This window comes from Neopelma chrysocephalum, unplaced genomic scaffold (genome assembly GCF_003984885.1).
Source record: "Neopelma chrysocephalum unplaced genomic scaffold, ASM398488v2 Primary Assembly neopelma1_22b, whole genome shotgun sequence".
Classification (NCBI taxonomy): domain Eukaryota; kingdom Metazoa; phylum Chordata; class Aves; order Passeriformes; family Pipridae; genus Neopelma; species Neopelma chrysocephalum.
Genome location: NW_020897690.1, coordinates 19978219 through 20000621, shown reverse-complemented (window position 1 = coordinate 20000621; position 22403 = coordinate 19978219).

Below are 22403 nucleotides of genomic sequence, written 5' to 3'. Positions count from 1 at the left end.
GTGAGAATTGAGATAACTATGTGGTTTCAAATAAGAAATTGGACAGAATATTCTTCTGTGGACAGGCTATAGATATATTTGGGGTTTAGAAAACTGACTTCAGTGGAATGACAAACAGTGTTTTACTTTTGAGTCAGACAGGAAAATATTGACATACCGGAAATGCACTCTGTCATGCAGAGACCCTTTTTCTTAGTGCTTCCTTCTTTATGGAAACTGCATCACAAGGTCATGATTTGAAGAAGGAAAATACAGGAAGACATTGCCTTGTTGCAGTATCAATGTATTGTGTTCATAGAGTAAATGTGCTTTTTTAGTGATTTTTTTTTCTGTCTTGTATTGCTACATTTGACTGAAAGGTGAGTATGGAGATACTGAAATAGTTTTTGTAGTAGTGGAACTCAGAGACGGCATGGAGAGCTCCAAAATTGTACTGGTTCAGAATGGTTCTAAAGCTATACCTACAATTATGGTGGGAGTTTTTCTCCTTGAGGTGATTTCTTTTGTAGAGTTTGTTTGTTTGTTTGTTTATTTGTTACATTCATTTTTATTTCTTCTGGCATATTGTTAAGAATAAATAAATAGAATACATCCAACTTAGTTAACAGTTCTACTGCTCAGCTTCTGGACAAAGAATTCAGCTCTGATGAGACTTAGCAGAATGAAATTACAAACAAGAACTCACTCCCTGAAATTCTTTTAGATTAAGATGGTATTTCAATGTTTCACACCATATTCAGTACAGGAAAAATTAGTTTACATAAAATCATTGTTTCTATAACTGTATTTTTGTCAAATTCCAAATTCTAAGAAAATTAAATTAACAGTTCTTATGTTCAGAATACTGAATATAGTTTGCACAAAAATGCCCACAACAATAGGCTTTTTTCCCCATGTTTTTGTTTATTTCCTAACCTGCTGCATTAACTAGGTGGATAGGCATTAAGTATCTCAGATAGTGATGGAACTGGAATTGTCGTCATAAAATGATGTTGGTAGTACGCTTGTTTCCTATTATATCCTGTGGGAATAAAATGGATTAATGACACTTCTATCTCAAGGTGTTTTCTATTCCAATGTTCGTTTTGACAGTCAGCATCAGCACTGCTTGGGAACAGAGGGATTTGGACATAGAGCTGGGTTGGATAGTTTTGGAAGTCAGTTTGAATTCAGCTAAATGTTTTTAAAAATCCTTCATACATTTGGGGTCGTAAAAGTCACGGAGGGTCAGGTGCTAGTAACAAAAGTCTTTGTAGCCTCTAACACAAATACATTTACATTGAGGACTAATTATTCCCAGATTTGTCTGCTTAATACCAGTTTATTCTCAAAGTAATGAGGGACTGTATGCAAAATGTAAATAGTCTTTGCATGCTATGTCCAAGCTCTTATCTTTTCAAATATGATAGTACTTCTTTACTCGCAAGTAACCATGAAAAAGTGTCCTCTCCTAAGGTCATCCTTATTCTGTCATCCTATTCTAAGGTCAGATTAGCAGCTTGTGAACTTGAATTAACTGATTTGAGTTGAGATAACCTGATTTGAACTGACTACGTGACTCACCACGTATCAGATTTTAACAGATGAAGTAGGATTTTACAAGATGACTTTGCAATGCTGAAATAGCTGGAACATAATTTTCAGTTATTAAACTGGAAAAACAAACCAGCTCTGGAGCCATGAGCCTTTCCTTTAAAATCCCCTCTTTGGAAAATTGTGTAAGACTTAGGAATTACATTTAAGCTTTGAAAATGTGTTTTAGGAAAGAAAAAATTGATTCTGGTCTCAGTGGAAATGCAAACTATGAGCATAGATAGCATGTGCTGTGGCAGAGCAACTGGATTTTCAGCCTGAATGCTCAAGAGTTGTCTGTTTACAGTAGCATAACAAGCTGCCAGTTGTCCTTCTGTTATTTTTTCCTTGAAATCATCCATGCACTTCATTCTTTCTCTTTGCCTTCACATTCTTGGGTTTTTTTCTCCTTTCTGCCAAGCTTAAAACTTTTAAATGTATCCTAATATTGTATCCTCTTTTCCTTTCCCTTTCTTTCAGTATTTTCTGTCAGCAAACAGTGACATTGTAAATCTTGGGTGGATATTGCTACCAGAAATACTTCTTACTTTCTGGTCTAGAAATGAATCTCATACCTCCTATAAATAGAATAGTTTCTTAAGTTCATCTTGTCTCACTACTGAGACAAGCTTTAGAAATGGACCTCTTTCAGGATGACTAGCTGTCTGATGTGCCATGCTCTTTCTTCTCTAGCTGTGCACCACAGCATGTATTCTCTGTAGATTAATTTCCTAGTGTGAACAGGGTTGTTGTGTGTGGAAATGTAAATGAGCATCGTTTTCTATGTACAGTAACAAAAAGGACGTCTCCTATATAGGGCTGCAGTAGTTTTCTTAGAATGAGGAGAGTGTGTGCTTTCTGATTGTAGCTATGACCTGGCTTGATGGATCAGAATTTGAGTGAGAACTGTGGTTTAATGAGTTAAAAAAAAAGTTTGTGGCTTAGGTCTTTTCCTTTACTACTGAAGATTTCTGAAATAACACTGTTAATAAATTAAATGGAAATAGGGTGTTGTATTTCTTCTGCTACTTTGTTATATAACATTTTTGATTCTCTTTTTCTTTTACAGAATGTTGGTAAAGATTTTCTTTTGATTCAATGTGTAGAAGGGGGTATAAATCCACTATTTAATAGATTTTACAATAGAACTGCATGGTGGTCCCTGCAGTTGGTATTGAGAATACCTAAGACAAGAATATTTTCCACCCTGAGTCATTAGCATGATACTTTGGCCAAACTCTTAATTTGTCTCTATTTCTATATTTGGAAATGAAGATAAAGGAACATATTGACCATATCACCTTGAGTGTTCAACTCAGCCATTAATACCTGGAGCTTACTTATGTAACACATCAAACAAGTTGCAAAGAGTCCTTATTATTTAGATAGATAAATATATAAACATTTAAAAAATAGTATTCTTGTATTTGGAAAGGGTCATAGGCAATGTAGGGACTATGGACACGTAATTGGAGTACTTCCCCACCTCAAAGTGGTGTAATAAAGCACTCTTTGGACCTCACCACATAACACTGTAGTCTGCTGTTAGGTATCAAACTGAAAAAGTTGTTATATTATTAGTCTTATGTATTTGTTTCCATCAGTAAAAAGCCAAATATACTTCCAGTATTTTCTTAACTATTGGACATCATTGTGTTTTCATGAGCATCTATGTAAAAATCTTCGTTCTCTTAGCAAAAAACACATTTTGACATTGAAGAGACCACTTTTTCTGGTTTAATGTTTTTATTCTCTATTAAAAAACTGCAAAGACAACACATTTTGACATTCACTTAATATTGCTACAATATTTTTGAAAATAATTATAATGTTAAAAACTTATTATAATAATAATGTAATAAAATAATTTAATTTCCCATAAAATAGATCTTTCACTAAGCAGTCATTAACTGTGCTCTCCTTCCCCATATATTTCCTCCGATTAATATTTATGAATCATTTTATACATAGTGGTGTTCAAATCCAAGATCCTGGAAGAATGGATAAAAACAGAAGGAGAGAAAGGAATAACTACCATAAAGGCTTTTTGGAATTTGTTTTTGTGAAAACACTGAGGAGACAGCTGACAAATTTAATAGCCTGGCACTGTAGAAAGAACCACTGAAAACCTTCCATAAGAAAAACACTTTCTGATTCTGAGGAAATGTTTTGATGGGAAAATATTGATTTTTTTCTGTGCTCATGGGAGATACTGTACAGCCTGCTTGTTTCTCAGTTTTCATGCCATGCTGCTCCCTGATGCTGTCTGGGGGACAGGAGGGTCCTGCCAAAGCTCTCTGCTTTTTTGTGAAGCTATGTACACAGGGATTCAGTTCCTGACTTCTAGGCAGCTTTCTCTTCAGCCTGCTCTGTTTCCTAAGGAGATGTCTCTTTAATGAGTTGGAGAGTCCTGAGCAGCTATTTCCATCATTCAGTCACCCCATATAAATCATTTGTGTCCCATTATATCTAGTCTCACTATGAAACTAGTAATTAGCTGAATTTTCTGTCACTGATGTGTTTGTATAACTGTTTCTAGAGTTTTATGACATGAAAAATATATGTATTGAGACTCATAAACTCAGAGATGATTAATGTCTCCTTTTCTCACCAGTTTGTCTAGAAGGAAGATATCTGCCCCATAAGTGCCCTGGCAAGCTAACTGGTAACAGAGGCCCGATACCCAGAGAGTTAGTTCTTCAAAAATGTTTCTGCATATCACTAGTATTTTGTCATGCAGCCTTATGTTAGCAGGGGATTCATGAGTCAATATCCTGATCACATTGGTCAAGGGTACTCTGGAGTGTAGGAAATGTAGCTGGATATATTCACATTAAGTAGAATTCCAGCAAATTCTTCAAGTTAGAGATTGCAATCTGGATGGCAGTTCCACAGAAATGTATGCTTTCTGATGAATCAGACTTCAGATCTAAGAAACATAGAATCTCTCTTGTCAGCTCGTAGCTAAATGAAGCACAAAAAAACCCTTTGGTAATGAAAACGAAAGGTAGTGATGTGCATTCTTTCTGGACTATTTCCTATCAATTTCTTCAAATTAAGGGAGTTGGTTTTTCAGTTCTCTGTTTTAGAGAACAAAACACCTTCATGGTTTTCTTTTGCATCTTTTCTGATATGACAGCAATTTCTAGAAAAATGTCAAATAACAGGGTGCTCTCTCCTGGGAAATTGATGAGAAGCATAGTCCTGCCTTTGGAGCAGCTAGAATTGGTGTCCCTTGTGCTTTCAGTGTGTAGCTGCAAGAAGAGCCTGACTGTGTCCTCTCCTGGACTTCCCAGGGTAGTGGAAGAGAGCAGATAGCTGAGAAAGACTCCTTGGTCTTCTCCAGATTGATCTAAGCCAGCTATGTAAGTGTCTCCCCATGGGTTCTGTGCTCCATCTGCCTACACAGCTGGGCACTCATGGTGCACTTATGAGCAGATTGGTCATGTTCTTGTTGTCATGGGGAGACCCAATAATGACCTAGGCCAATGACTCTGGCTGCCCCTGTGCTGTGCTGTTGGGGGTTAAGGTGTTCATCTCCTTGGGGCTTCTGTGTTGATCCTGAGCCCCTCATCCTCTCTGATGCTCCAGAGCCTTCTCACCTTCTCCTGCAGCCCCTGGTGAGCCATCTTCTCAAACAAACTACACTTCCTGCAAAGAAGGATACTGTCTCCTTCTGCCCACACCTTGAGGGACACCCCAGGCACTTAGTATCCACATCATACCTCAGAAGCCTGGCTTGGTCCACCTGGTCTGTTGAAGAGGTCTTACATGTGGCCTTCCTTTCCATTAGGGGAGTTATGGTGTTTTGGGGTCATGCTTCAGTATTTTCTTCTATGCTGCCAGACCTAGGCAGCTGATCAGCTTCAGAGCAGACCTCAACCAAAGCCTTGGGGCATTTTGCCTTCTACATATCCTTTGTCACTAGGTTGCCTGCTCCATGAAGCAGCAAGCCCAGATGGACCTTGACTTTCTTTTGGATGCCAATGTTGCTTGAATGACAGAAAAAATATTTCTTCTTGTCCCTATCATCCAACCTGTCATTGTCTTTCCATATGGCATTTCATCCTTCCAGCATATCTATCTCCTGCCACTTCATTCTCTTCCACATTATTTGTAATCACCCATTTGATCCAACCATCCAGATAATTTATAAAGATTAAGTGGTAGGAATACCAGTATCTGTTCCCTGGGAGCTCCATGCCCAGTGTCTACCAGTTTGACTTTGAGCCATTCAAAACCATCCTTTGAGCTCCGTAACTTAGACCATTTTCAACCCATCTCATCGTTTATCTGTCCAGTCCTGGTTGTTCACAAGGATATTTTGTGAGAAGCTGTCAAAAGCCTTGCCAAGATCAAGGTAGGTGCCATTTATGGCTTTCCCCTCATCCACTCATCAAGTTGTTTCGTCATAGAATGCAGTCAGATTGGTCAAGCACAGTTTACCCTTGGTGAATCCATGTCGGCTTTTCGTCAGTTTGCTCTTCTCCAACAGATCTTCTGCATTCCTAGCTACACCTAATTGCAGATCACCCAATTGATATTTTTATGTTCCATTTGGGAGTCTGTCTCCTTTTCCATTTCTCACACACTTCTGAGGAACTTCCTCAGTATCTTAATGTTTATCCAGGGTGCTTTCCCATGCCTGATTCTTTTCCCACTTAGAGAAAAAGGCTCTCCTTGTGAGAAGGTTGTCTCAAAAAATCTCACAACACTCCTGAGCTCTTTCACTGTCCAAGACAGAAGCCCATGAGATCCCTTCTCACTTTTTGCTTAAGAAGGTGTTTGATCTTCTGAAGTCTGGGTCTTCTTTCTGCTGCTTGTCTGCCTTACACCCCTTAGCAGTGAAACTCTACATACAGCCTTACAGTCACTGGGATCTGTGCTGCTGTGTTGCTTTCTCAGCACATATCATAAAGTCACTATGAGAAGTAAGTCCTGTAGGCCCGAGGACTGTTGGAGAAGGTGTAATCCACTTCTTCTGCCTGATCCACTGGCCTGTAGCAAACATCTACTGCAAGATCTCTGTCATTGGTGGTTTTACTGATTTTGGCCCAAAGGCACTCTACAAATCACACACTGTGCACTCAAACCGCTCTTCTACAGAGGCCACAACCCTCATCCTCTTCTGCCCTTTCTGTCTTTCCTGAGGGCATGCACCTGGTCTCTGCAGGACTCACAACACATGAACTTTCCTACTGAGCTCCTGTAATTCAATTGTCATTGTAATGATGTAACTGCTCTATTTTTTCCGTCTTGTTCTCCCGTCGGCGGAGGTCAGTCCACAGGCACTTGAAATGACATGCCATTTTCCCCTGTCCCTGGGAGGAGTGTGGGAGCCCACCCCATGGCTCAGCTCCATGCATACTTTCATCTTGTCCTCTCTGGCCCCGCTTATCTCCAGGCTTCAGACAGCACTCCTCATTAAACTGAGTTTTAGCCTGCTCTTATTAGCCAGCCCACAGACAATGTGACACAAGCTGTGAAGGCACATGCTGCTCAGATAACATGTATGCCCTTGCCTGCACCCTCACGCTGCACTGACAAGATTGAGGAGAATTCAACCTTGGTTTTGTTCTTCTTTCCTTTAGTTCTTGGGGCTCTGTTGTCCTATTTTTTTCCTGGATCATGTTTTGCAATATTGCTGGTGCCTACATCAAAGAAGAAGGTGGAAACCTGTGGGCTGGATCAGCTGTGTCAGTCTCTCCATAATGTGCTGGCTTTGGCTCCAAGTGAGCAGCAAACTTTGTGTGGCTCAATGTCAGGTCAGCAGAGGAGTGCCATGGTGTCCTGCAGAAGGGAAGTCTCACAGTCTTAATGTCCTTCCCTTCTCACTGAGGACTTTGCCCTGTTAAGCAGGAGCTGCTGGCCTGGTTCTCCCTTCCAGGTACCCTTGTTTGTTCTTCCCATCTTTTGTTGAGACTCCCTGCCTCTTTTTCATCTGAATTTTTCCAGGTGAGGTGTGAGCTGTTGCCCATCAAAGGCAATTGTCTCTAATCAAGTTCTTTTCGATGTTCCACATGGAGGGTTTAATGTTTAATATCAAATTTACTAATGTGATATATTTGGCATTACATGGAATTTTTATTTGTCATACAGCTATGTACTGCATAATATAACAATTGCAATATATAGTTTAATCATGATACAATGTGATTCCTATTACCAGTCTCTCTGTCCTGGCACTGGATCTCTCCAGTCACTGTGAAGGAGTATGTGGGTTGAAGCCTGCGTGAGCTTGCTTTATTTCAAAGATTGTTTTATTAGTTGTCCAGTTTTATACTTTATGTTGGGCTGAGACACGTACATGCTTTCCCCTCTGCGCACCAGGTTGGTCCCACACCAGGAAGATATTGTCTCTACTAATTAGCTCAGGGAAGATTGTTTATAGAAACTGATGACTCATTGGAGCAGCCAAACACCCAAAACAAAGGGTACTCTCCAGTTCCCCCTTGTTTGAGATAAGCTTATCTTGCTTTATAAATTGATGGTCATTCTTGACATTATTCCTTTTTGCCCATAAACAAGATTTTGAGCCTATCACATGGGAAAAGTAATAACTGCTAGGTAGCAGTGCAAGTATTTTAGTGTGTTGCATGTATTTAACTTCTACTCAGTCCCACCCAGAAAAAAAATATCTTCTGTTACCTTATTAGAGACATGGCCGATTTATGATAAATGGCATGAAGGATACATTCTACTTTTCTCTTTCCGTGAGCATTTTTCTTCTTTATGTGTCCAGGACATTTTTTTTTCTATTTTATTTTTGGATTATGTGTGCAATATTCACCGGGTACTTTTTACTGTTGCAGCAGTTATAGTCAGTGGAGTAGTGAGGACTTCATGAATTATAAATGACTGTTAGATCCAAGAATCTTAGATGAATAACAATATTATTGGGTAAAATTCAAGTCAGAATTGTGTTCTAATAAATGAACTTAAGTCTTCTTGTATCTGCTAAGAATGTGAAATACAGCTAAATATCAACTAAGATAACATAATATTAAGAAATCAGTCTACCAGAAAAGTATACGAAAAGGAAGGTACACTTACTAGAGGAAAGATATTTTGCAGCTGTTACTCTGTACATTACTCTTGGCAGTGATGAGACTGCAGTTAAAATGACTGTAATTAGTATAGTCTCATAATTGTTATTCCTGTGTCTCTCAATCTGAGATGAGGCTGTTCACTTCTTTAGAAGTATATAGTACTCACAGCTCAAGTGCAAGACATATTCTCACATACTAATAGCTCTTTTGAGAAATACATTACAGAACTCACTGAGTTTTGGGTTGTTTGTGTTTGTTTTTGTCAAATGTTATCCATGCAAAATTAGGAACTGGGTGTAGGTTACTACTGTGAATTTTAGCGACACGATTTGTGAAGGATTATAAAAGTGTGAAAGCTGTAATGGGCTGTTGATTGTGTAGGAGCATGAGAAGGGGGGAATGTTTGAAGGAATCTGTGGCTCGAATGATGAGACATAATAAGTGTGTGGTGAGGTATTAGTGATTTCTGAGGAAAATTTCTAACAATAATATACTAACATGAAAAGACAGAGAGTTAGTAAGTGGTTTCTTTCCCATTGGATATTTGTAGGAAAAGCTATAATGAAAGCTGGAGATTTTGTGTGTTCCTTTTATTTATTAGTCTCTGCAAATTTAGATATCATGTTGCAAATGTCTTAAAAGAAGCAGAAGTGAATAAAAAAAATCAAAAGAGGGATATTTATAGGGAAATTAGAAAATTCTCAAAATCGTATGTATGAAAAGTTACTATCGTATGTATGACAGTTACTAGAGAAATAGGTAGTCTGAAATGAATGAATGAAAGCTTTTCTGGATTCAGTTAATGCTGCTTTGATCCCACATTTAGACTGAAATGAATGAATGAAAGCTTTTCTGGATTCAGTTTGATCCCATATTTAGTGCTTTCATGAATTTTGAATGGTTTCTATGGGAAGACTTACCTTAAGGCTGTTTCACTCACCAAAGTGGCAAAGTGGTATGTAAAATGACCTCCTGCCCATGGCTGGTAGCAGGAACAACAGCACTTTGAAATTATGCCCCTGGGGAAATTTTAATGGTTTCTCAGAGGATTTGTAGAAGCAACTTGTACTCAGCTTCTTGGCCTGACCATCCTCAGATGGTATCACCCACTTCATCTTAAATTGGCTTGCTGGAAGTCCACATGTATAAAATTTACTTAGTTTTTATTCTACTACCCAATCCATCTGGGAGCTCTTTGCGGTAGGCTATACTGGGTGAATTTTTGCATGTTATATCCTTTTTTCGTATAGCTGAGAAATGACTCATACCTCTCAACTGCACCAGCTGTTAGCTGGCTGTAAAAGAGCTTAAATGCATCTTGCTATATTGGAATATTAACTTGCAAATTCATAGTTGCAGTTGACAACACAGTGCTGTGCAATAATAGTAGAACAGATAGCTTGCTCCAAAATGCCATCTTATGACTTCCGCCGTACAGCTGCTTTCTACATGCGTTCTTGACCATCTTTAAAGTTGGTCAAATACTGCATCTGAATTCCCCAATACGAGCATTTCTACGACTGTCTGCAGTAACCCCAATTTCCTGGCAGAGGTCTCTGATTCTTGGTGCATTTTCATTGTCATTATCATACAACAATTGGCACACTAGATGAAGCTATGTACGTGTGTTTGAAGCATAAATCTGACTGCATGCACATTTTAATGTTATCAGTAATTTTTGCATTGTTTTCTTGTGAGTCAAGTCACCTGTAGTGGGTTGACCCTGCCCAGATGCCAGGTACCCACTAAAGCGACTCTCTCCCTCTCCCTCTGCAACTGGACAGAGGAGAGAGGGAAAAAAAAAAAAAGCTAAGGATTCATGAGTTAAGAGCTGGGAGAGGTCACTTACTGATTACCTTCACGGGCAAAATGGACTCAAAGTGGGGATATTACTTAAATTTATTACTAACAGGATAACAGCCAAAGACTGAGAAATAAAACAGTCTTAAAAAACACCTTCCCCCTACCCCTCCTTCCATGTTCTCCCCTCTTCCTCCAGCGGTGCAGGGGGACAAGGAATGGGAGTTATGGTCAGTTGTTGTTTCTGCCGCTACTCAGAGAGGAGTCCTTCCCCTGCTCCCATGGGGTCCCTCCCATGGGAGACAGTCCTTGATGGACCTCTCTAACGTGAGTCCATCCCTTGGGCAGCAGTTCTTCCCAAACTGCTGTCCCATGGGTCACTCCTCCAAGGGGTGCAGTCTTTCATGAATGAGCTGTACCAACATGGGTCCCCCACAGGGGCCACAAGTCCTGCCTGGGAAAAACCTGCTCCAGCGTGGGCTTCCCTCTCCACGGGCTGCAGGTCTCTGGCAGGACCCCACTCCGTCCTGGGCCTCCCACAGGATCACAGCCTCCGTCATGCATCCGCCTGCTCCAGCATGGGCTCCTCCATGGGCTGCAGGTGTGTATTTGCATCCTTATGGTCTTCCATGGGCTGCAGGGGCACAACCGCTCCACCATGGTCTGCACCACGGGCTGCAGGGGCCACAGCTCCGGCTCCTGGAGCACCTCCTGCCCCTCCTTCTGCACTGACCTTGGTGTCTACATTGTTATTCCCATGTTCTCACTCGGCTCTTCCCTGGCTGGAATTCTTTCTGCGCAACAATCTTCTGTTCTTAAATATGTTATCCCAGAGGCATTACTATCACTCCTATTTGGTTCGCCCTTGGCCAGCAGCAGGAAGTCCGTCCTGGAACCGGCTGGCATTGGCTCCACAGAACAGGGGAAGCTTCTAGCAGCTTCTAACAGAAGCCACCCCTGTAGCCCCCTGCACTACCAAAACCCAGCCACAGAAATCCACTACATCACCTCGGTAGAGGATTGAATTCCATGAGCATGTTAAGTACATATGTTTTTGTTGAAGTCTCTGCAGTGAGAATAATTTGATTAACATTTTCCCAAATCACATCTCAGAAGTTTCTCCATTTTTGTAGTTAGTAGTTAAAACATTGAAAAAAGTATGATAAAAACACCCTTTTAGTTGGCTGATTACTTAAATGCTGTATGGAACATTTATTTTGAATGTACATTTTTAAACTGTAGTACTGTCTCTGTTTTATAGGGAGGAATAAAATTCTCTACAGTTTTGCAAGTGTGTCTTCAACAGCATTAGTGAAATGGATAATGAAAAGGAAGGTACTGCTGTCTTTTTTATATACATGCATTTTATTCTTGGTAAGGAAAATAGCTACAGATGTACAAGAAAAAGGACCCCCTAAAAGAAACATACGAAAAAAGTACAGAAATTGATCTTTGATTCCTTATTATCTGCAAATTCAAACATGTTTTTGAAAAGTGTAGCTGTATATATGCTAAGTCAACTATTTTCCCCATGCAGAATATCCTTTTGTAGTATTGTTATTTTTTAGGTAAAATAGCTGTGAACAAAATGTAATGGCTGGTTTCTTTGGAAAAAGGAGGTTTTGAGCTACCTGTATTTATAACAAAATCTAAATATGAAACTAGACCCTGACATTAATGTCTTTAAGGGTTTTATTATTTTCTTTTTCTTTCTTTTAAGCAGCCTGGGAAAAAAAATCTGTTTGATAATTTGTACCCACAGTAGCATCAGCACATGAAGAAGGAAGAGCTGCCTTCTCAATCTACAGCAAGCTTGTCCACTAGTTGCAAGGTTGACATAACTTTATTTAAAGCTGGTGATTGTGTGGAAAAAGTACAGTTTAGGGGTGGTAGAATATTCTAAGTTGTTTGACCATTTATTAAGCAAATTAAACACAAACACACAGGAAGGATCAGAGGCACAATATCACCTTATCAGAGAGAATAAAGAATCACGAGTATTCAGTTGGCTCCTCCTACAGCCAACCAAGGAGAGCAAGAGGTGTGAAACCCACTAAGATGATACAAGGACAGAAATGCATTCCCTAGAGAACCATTTAAACTGCCATCTTAAAGATGAATAGGATTTGCTATGGGATGTAGAAGAAAGAGCATTTTGCAATGGATCAGTTGTAATTTCAGGGATTTTAAGGAAGGGGATTTTGGTGATGTATGCAGAGTATTACGGGATTCTTAGGGAAAAGAACAATGGCTTGGAAAAGGAGGAATCCCAGTATATTGGGGAGGAACTGGCATGGGAAAACAGAGGGACAAAGACTACGTGGGTCTGGTCATGTTTAAACAGCTTGCTGTCCTGTCAACTTGTGTGACACAGCTCTTCTGCTTGAACTGTAATTTGTCCTATGTTCTCTTTCCTCTGTATGTTTAATCTAATCCTTTCTACTGCATTCAGAAATATGAATAATGAATAAATTTTCCAAACCTTCATAGTGTTGCTTGAGGAATATGTTATAAACTGGTATTAAGTCTGGAATATAGATTTGCCAAATTTAACCATTTTTAACAGTATGAGAAGTAAATTGGTTGCCTAAGTATAGTGTTCCAGAGTGACAATTTCAGGTTCTAAAAATTTATTTTGAACAAAACAGCTAATTCATAATTACTTAAAACTTTCTTGCTATGTGGAAAAGTTGATGCTAGCAAAAAAAGAAAATGAGAACAGATGGAAGCATTTCTATGTCTTATTTATTAGGTGTCAGTAATGTATGAGACAGCTGAAGTAAACATTTTGATGGATTTTCCTTTTGTTCCGTAACTGTGTCTTGTCACTTTTGACATTAACATCTTTAGAAACAATTAATTACAGGTCACATTATTTGAGGGGCATCCCAGAGCCATGGGTATGCTCAGCAGACACGATAGAAGTTATTGGAATGTGTTAAAACTGAGTTTAGTGATTGATTATGGCTTTAATGATGTTTTATATTCTGATTATTCTGCACAGTATGTCTCTGAAGATTTCCCCTACTTCTGTCCTTTTATTTTTTTTAATTATGTAAATAGAGCATTTTGACCTTTTTTTTTTCCTTTATGTTGAGGTGTTTCCCAAAATGCCTCACTTCAAAAGCCTAATGGTGATGCTGGTTACATTCCTTTCAATGTCAGAACTTTTATACAGAACATGCAAGACAGAGGCACATTTCTCAGCTATATCCAATCTTGACAAAATGACTTAAAAGTCAAAATGACAAAATTTTTCATTTCAAAATGAACTAATTAAACATGTTAGCAATCACAGGGGGTTTGAATGGCTAGTAGAAGAGTTTTATGGTTTGTTCCAGTAATTTCTCTGTAATAATTATTTGTCTGATCAACAGAATGGATCCACGGGTGGAAAGTAAATGTCAAGTGTTGTTCTGCTTTTCCCATATATTTCCACAGTCAAAATATGCTTTATTTTAAAAAAACTTTGGTTCTATCACAACAAGCAGCCAGATGGCAGTTGATCCGTGTTAACTTGAGAGGGGAGCAGCAGAGGTTAGCTTTCAATGTCTGAAATCTTTTCTGAGAAAAAGAAAGAAAGAAAGAAAGAAAGAGAAAGAAGAAAAAAAATACCAACTAGCTATTATTTTAAAACAGACTTTCATGGTGATGTTAATGCTTGTTGTGCTGGAAATAGCAAATAAAAAAAATAAAAAATGGGAAGATGCGTGGACTATGGGAACCATGGCATGCAAACTAAATTTTGCTGTTGTTCCTGCCAGATTTTCTAAGGAAATTATAGGAGAGTGCAGAAAATAGATTTTTTGATTACAGTTTCAAACAAATGTTTAGAAAAAGATGTTCACATAGAAGTTCATTAAGGGCATATTCCTAAAAGTCGTCATTGTGTATTGGGGAAAAGGAAACAGTTATGCACTTCTTTCGTTCTCTCACTATTGATACATTTCTCTTGAACAGTAGGAGATATTGCTTTCTCTTTCCTGAATGACTTCTGGGTTTCCACTATAGATTGGTTGTATATTGCTTTACAGACATGGTTGCCTTGCTTGAAGAGCTTAGTCACAGTTATTGAACCTGAACTGCGAGAATGTATGGACTTTTACAGTTTAGTAACAATCACAGCTGAAATTGGTACAGGACAAGCCCTCTCTGATGTAGAGTGTATGATCTGTTGATTTACTAATGGTGCCAAATCTCTCATTCATAGTAGTTTTTGTACTCTGTATCACTCATTAATCACACAGGGATCTTTACATTAGTCAAAACAAAACTAGCGGTGTGCTTATGTGCATATATATATATATATATATATATATGAGAGTGTGTGCATGTGTGTTTGTGAGAAACTGTTTTCCAGTCTTAAGCTTTTCCTTGCTCTGTTGATAGTTCTTCATTTACACTGTACATGTCATAGCTGTTAAGATAATTTCATAACTGAGGTGCACAAATGCGCTTTTTTTTTCCTTTTAGTTAAGGACTGAGCACATCATCAGTTTGGGTTCTATTTCATTTTTTCCCAGAGGTATATTTAAGTAACAAATTTGTCTTCTTACTTAGTGCAATACAGCAACAACCTGGAATTGTCTCCATGGCTGATATGTGTTAGCTATTAAAACTATAACAGTGATGTAAAAACATTTTTTTTTTGAGACTTTACAATCATTGTACCAGCTAATATTTTCTTAGCTTGGCTTGCTGGTGTTCCCAGTGTGCACATCTTCCACAAATGGAACCAGGCATCCCACTCTCACTCAGTTTGATAGGAGAACAAAGTGACCTACTCATGACAGCAGTATCCCTGGAAAAATGAAGTAAGCAGACATGGCTCCTTGGCTGGTACAACCTTGCAATTTCATGTCTTTTCAATAGTTTACTGCAGTGTGTCAGCTCTAGATTTGGACTTTAATAAGGTATGGAAACAGATATTCTCTCCACAGCTATTGTCACTTCGTCCTTGAAATGGCAGCAAATGTCCTGACTTTCGTGTCCTTACTGATGGGATTGTATGTTAAGAAATCTACTAAAGTTTCATAAAATGAGCACCCTGCTTTTGTCAGTTGCCCAGAAGAGTAATTTCTGTAGGCTTTTTCATCTTTCTTTCTAAATGCAGAAAGGTCACTGAAATTAACCATTTTGATATGAAATGCTGCTTTTAAATCTATCAACATCTATGTAAGGCTGAATATCACTTTTCATATTTCACAAGGCACAATCACAGCTGTCATATCTTATGCAATAACACTCCTTTGCCTACTTTTTACAAAAAGGATCAGAATATCTTGGAAGGTGTTCAATGTTGGTTTCTTGGTGTTTTTTTGTTTTTTTTAAGATGATATAAAGTGAAATACTCTTGAGTGTCTTCTATGCAGAGGTTTAGGAACTCATCATCCTTAGGCAATCATGCCTTATATAGGTCATGCATGTGTATTGTTTTGAGTTTGGTGACCTGCTGGGAAGCAGTGAATAAAAACTTCAACTTGCTGTTACATGAATGATTTTTCCACTTGAAATGAATGGGAGCCTTCTTCACTAGGCAGGAAAGAGTCAAGGTAAGATGGCAGGCAAAAAACTAGAGAGACAATACTCTGATCCTCTTAATTCAGAGGGATAGACCTGCACTTACTCTATGAAGTGTTGATGAGGTAGTAAATGGAAGAGTTAGGAGAAATAGATGATGATGCAGGAAGCTGTTGAAGAACTTTGCAGAAGACCTGCACTATTTCCATGCCCTAATTATGCAGCTGGAAGTTACATCCAGAGACATTTGTTGAGTCCAGAAAACTCACTGTGTCTGTGGATGTTCCTTTTAGGATGCTGGAAGGTAACTTTAGGCTGTATTCTAAATGGGATTTAGGGTGCTTTTTTACAGGATAGATGAAGACTTTCTGTTTTCTGTGTTGAATGCAGTCTCTGAATTTTGTATGTGAGTTTTAGGAAGGTGATTTTTTGTGCCTGTTGGTTTTGGGAGTCAAAGCTCTAAGGTAAACCTGCAGATGGTATGCAAAAGGACTATCTAATAGACAAATAGTGAAAGGATACCTGCTCCATCTGAGATTTTCATTTCCCAAGAATTTCAGATCTACATAGAAAAATACAATGTATATGGATAATCGTATATCACTGTGTATCCAGAAGGACTCACTTGAAAAAACTTTTTTCACCTTTTTTCTCAATACCTCAATACTTTGTCTAATTTCTAACAATTCTAGAAATCTACAAAACTCAAAAGCTTTGCCCATGTATCTGACTGAAAATGACTTCATTTGGTATACTTGATGTCAAGCAAGATTTTGACAGGGAGAGGTTTCTGTTAAATTCTTCAGTCTTTGAGATAAAGTCACATACTTCTACTTGTTAGATAAGTTTCCTCATATAGTGTTTGCTCATTTGTTACCTTCCATTAAAGTCTCTAAAACAAACAAAAAAAACCAACAACAAAAAACAAACAAACAAAAAACCCAACAAAAAAACAAAAAAGAAATAGGTGGACAACTGATTTGTAAATGCAGTTGCAAATCATCCTAGATTTCCTTCTCATGCACATACACGCAGAAACTTGCAGATAAAGAAAGGGTATTTCTTAAAGGTCCATAGTCATTCTCCATTTTGGTTCCTCCACTGACAAGCAAACAATTTATCATTCTACCAGACGTGTTTTTAAATCTTTTTTTTTTCACTTGACTAACAGCCTTGCAGTAATATAAATATTGCAAGAGTGCTTCATAACTACCAAGCTTTTGAATGAACAGATTTCGACAAGAACTCTTCAACTGCTCAGAACCAAATGGTAGACTGGCAATCTTTACTCAAACTTTATTCTAATGGTTCCAAGGAAGCTTGTACATGAAAATCTTAGCCTCTCTGCTTAAACTGAACAGGAGGGCTGTCTTTAATATCAAACTGAGCAAAGTGTCCTAGTATTCCAAAGTGGTAGAATACCTCTGGTATTCTCCTCCTGGTCTCTAATACCAGGAGATTGTGTAGATGTCATTTTCACATATTTTGGCATGAGTATAGAGGGGTTTTTTTGTTTTTTTCTTTCTTTGTGCAATACTATTGTAAAATTTATCGTGGTAGTTTGGGAGATAACTAAATGTTTAATTTTGGTTCTCTCAATAAGGTCATCTTTTCTTACTGTTGCAAAAACCACTGGCATGTAAAGATACAGCTTATGATATGGAGACAGGCATGTTTCTTCCGGTGGTAGAGGAAGGGTGTATGTTCACAGAAATTGTTGTTCAGTAATAGTGCTGTAGTTCTTTAACGGCTCAGAGAGATGAACCACAGTTGATAACATTATGTTTATATCTTGGTATATTGCAAAAACACCAACTTTTAAAATAATTTCTTTTGGGAAAATGTAAGGGGACTATGTATTACACAGCCTGAAATGTGAGAAATATTAAGTAAAATTTCATGGGAGAGATTAGAAGGTTAGTTCTTTGGTTACATGGATTATTCTACCTAAGGCAGACATAGAAAAAGTAATTTCTGTTCCCAGGTTCTTTCCTTTCCCGTGTTCTTCTGTTTTTCTCTGCACTACACTGGAGATAATATCCTTTCAATATTTTGCTTTTCTTGTCTTGAACATTTACCTACACATTCTCAGCCTCATTTCTGTAAAATAAACTGATTTTAATTAAAAAAAGAATCGTAACAGAGCCTTCTGTCAAGAGAGTGGTGAAACTGATATGATGGAGCAGCAACTGCCAGAGTGTTGTAAAGAGATAACCAGGGTGATAAGAGTTAAACACAGATCTGCTTTGACCACAGTCCAGGTAACCGTGCTCTTGGGCAGGATTATCCATTTAGTTTAAAGTAGCTGGAAGATAACTTTCCAGAGATACTTCAGCAGCATTACTCCTGCTGTGAGGCCCTTTGCTCCCCAATGGCATCATCTGCTTCCTAAATGTCAATGCAGTGTTTGACTGCTGCCTGTACTTTGATTCCGTACAGCATTACTCTATAAAAGCTAAAGGTTACTGTTCTACTGGTGGAAAGTGTGTGAATGATTTGCAAGAGCAAAGCTAAAATCATAAAAGGAAGAAACTCAATAGATCAGGGCATGCCCTAAGACATGATGGCACAAAATTAATCAAAAAAGCTGTTTAGCCCCTGCTCCCCCTCTCCACCAACTTAAAGGGTGGGAAAAATAGAGGAAACAGCAAGGAAACCATTTCTGTATGAGACAGATAGCATCTTAAATGTTTTGAAGATACAATTAAGCATTCTTATGGCAGGATATAACTTTCTTCAATTTTTCCAAGTCTAATAGTTAAATTACTGGTGCTGAATATTAGTTTCATGTAGATAAATAAAGATTTTGGAGAGGGCATGAGGGTTTGTTTGTTACACTGAATCCTTTACTTTATTGCACAGGAAATGCAAGTCCTCTATATCTGGGCTACTAGCTATTTCTAGAAATGAACAGCAAACTTCGATGGAAAAATTTGCTGAGGCACTGAAAACAGTTTTAGCAGTTACTTTAGTGCATGCATGTCTGATTATGGAACAAGCAACCATATGGGATAATAGCTGTAGGGGTCTGCAAGAGAAATGTTGTTACATATCTGAAGTTTTCTTTTAAGCTTTTCAGCTCATTTATATTAAGCTGTAATTCCCTGAGGTCTCAGGAGCTAGAGCTGGGATGTCTGGTGTAGAACTGAAGCAAAGCTGCTGGGGGCTTCAGGAAAGAACAGTTGTTCCTTGTGAAAGGTAGTCATATATCAATATTGAATATTCAAATTTCAATATTGGATGAGTAGAAAGAAGTTGGCTTCCTTGCCTCTGGTCATCTGTGTCAGTAGCAGCTAAGATACTGTACTAATTTGTATTAATACATCCATAAATGCTGGCTTTAAAATCTGTCCTTGGCAGCCATTTTTTAACCTCCAAATTATTGAAAGAGAAAAAAAGGAAACCCTTTAACTGCTTGAGCCTAGAGTAATTTAATTGGCATCTTCAAACAGATGAGATGTCTTCTGTATATACTCTTGCGATTAAATAAGGAAGAAAGAAAATATTCATATCCTTTGAATTGCTCCATTATCTTCCATTGATTTAGTTTGTACAGAATTTACAATTGTGTACAAAATTGCATACAAAAGTACTATAGCATCTTTTATTCTGTAAACACATAATTGGATGTGGACTGCCAGGCATGGAGATCACTAATACAAGAAGTTGCATATAAGCAATGATTTTTGATTCCAAGTTCTCTCCTCTACAGGAGATTTAGGCGACGCTTTTTTCAGGTACTGTGTGCAGATTGTCTGTCTGTCAAGCTGAGTTTCCTTTCACTAAGTGCCCCTGCATCATTTAATGAATACTTAATAAGGTAAATCATCCTGTGTCTGACAGGCTATGTGTGCTATGGTAATCTGCGCAAGCCAGCTCCATGTTTACCTTCTTTTACTCATTTATTTTTCTGTCTCAGTGCCTGAACACAAACCTCCTCTACCACTGCAGCTTAAATGTAACCAGCTCCTTCGATGATCTGACTAATGCTCAAGTACAACAAACATGAAGATAAGCATCCTCTGCAAAGAGAATCTCCATCAGAAACTATTGTGCACAGATGGCAATGGCTGATTTCTTTGTTGCCCAGCACTCTGTATCAGCAGAATCATGCCTGTGACAGTCAACGTGTGCCCTATGACTTCTAATGCCATGCTACAATCAGAGGCAAGATGATTTAGCCTAACGAATATTTGATTATATGCATTCTTCTCATATTTTAAAATTGTTTCACCCTTTTCCTTCCTTTTGAATAATATTCTTCGTAGAAATATCTTTGCAGCAGCAAACCAGAATGACAGCTAGAGATGAAATGTAGTGTTTGATTTCTCCCAACATCTGACATTCTGTGCAAATGCCAGTGTGTCTATTTGAGTTCACTTTGGAATGTACATTCTCTCTTCCCCTCCCCCCCCGCCCCGAATATGGAGGATGATATTTAAGAAAACATAGTTCTGATATTAAGTGAACTACAGGAGATTAAGAGCAAACAGACTGTCAAGAAAAGGTTATGGGCTAAAATGTTCCTCATTGTAATTCCAAATCTTTTCAGTGAACTCTTCCATCATATTCTAATAAAAACAGCCTGCTTCATGAACTTGGTTTCTGACATTCTTTGTGCCCATTCTTTCCTGAAAACTATAAAAGTATTAATTTTAATTATAAAAGTGTTTATTATTAATTTTAATTAATTATTATATTAATTAATAACTAATTATTTATTATTAATTATAAAAGTGTTTATCTAGAGCTTGCTATTCACTTTTTAGATAAATTAATAGCATTTTGCCTCTACATCAGTCAGAGCAATAGATGTGAGCTTCAGTTTCTGTTACCAGGCTGAAAAATCTGTATTTGAATCATAGAATATCCTGTATTGGAATGGATCTGTAAGGACATTTGAGTCCAACTCCTGGTCCTGCATAAGACCACACCAAGAATCACACCATGTGCCTGAGTGTTGTCCAAACACTTCTGGAACTCAGGCAGGCTTGGTGCTGTGACTACGTCTCCGGGGAGTTGTTCCAGTGCCCAACCACCCTCTGGGTGAAGAATATTTTCCTAAAGTTCAACCTAAATGCCCCGTGACACAAATTCTTGCTGTTCCCTTGGGTCCTGTCACTAGTCACCACAGAGAAGAGATCAGTGTCTGCCCCTCCATTTCCCTTATGAGGAAGCTGTGGACAATGGTGAGGTCTCCCCTCAGTCTCCTCTTCTTCAGGCAGAACAGACCAAGTGACCTCAGCTGCTCCTTATATGGCTTCCCCTCCAGACCCTTCATCATCCTTGTGGGCCCTCCTTTGGATGACCTCTAATAGCTTAATGCCTTTTTTTGTATTGTGGTGCCCAAAACTGCACACAGGACTCAAGGTGAGGCCACACCAGCACAGGGTAGAGTGGGACAATCACATCGCTCAACTGGCTAGTGATGCTTTGCCTGATGCCCCCCAGGTTGGTCCTCCTGGCTGCCAGGGCACTGCTAACTCATATTCAACTTACCATCAAATGGGAGCCCCAGCTGCCTTTCTGCTGTGCTACTCTCCAGCCTCTTGTTCCCCAGTCTGTCTGTACATCCAGACCCTGTCCCAGGTGCAGAATCTGGCACTTGTCTTTTTTAAACCTCATACAGTTGGTGATTGCCCAGACCTCTAATTTGTCAAGGTCTCTCTGCAGGACTTCTCTTCCTTCGAGTTAACAGCTCCTCTCAACTTGGTATTGTTGGCAAACTTACTCAGTATACCTTTGTACCCAAGTCATTAATGAAGGGCCTAAGATGGAGCCCTGTGGAACCCCGCTAGTGACAGGTCACCAGTCTGATGTTCCCCCATTCGCTATTACCCTCCATGCTCGACTTGTGGGCCAATTGCTCACCCACCACGTGATGTATTTACGGACACTTTGTCCAGAAGGATCTTGTGAGAGATGATATTAAAAGCTTTACTGAAATCCGAAAAGATTGCATCAACAAGCTTCCCTTCATCAACTAGGTGAGTTACCTTGTCATAAAAGAAAGTCAGGTTTGATAAGCAGGACTTTCCTCTCATGAAGTCGTGCTGGCTGTGCCTGATGATTGTGTTTTCCTTCAGGTGTTTTTCAATGACTCCCAGAATAGTCTTCGCCATAATTTTACCAGGCACTGAAGTGAGATTAATAGGACTGTGTTTTCCAGGGTCATCTCTCTTGCCCTTCTTGAAAATTGGGGCAATTTTCCAGCTTCAAGTCAACTGGGACCTCTCCCTATTCCCAAGACCTTTGAAAAATCATGTGATCACCTGGAACAATCTTTCCAATAGTTACAAAGGCAATCTGTAGAATGCAACCATTATTTTCTGAAGGAGAGAGATTATTTCTTTTTTTTTTAATTTTTAGAGTTAGTTTTTCATTGTTTAGCTCCCGGGATTGGCTTGCCATACAGTCAACTTGGTACCTGTGCAAGTATGAAGAAAATGGGGTAATCTGATG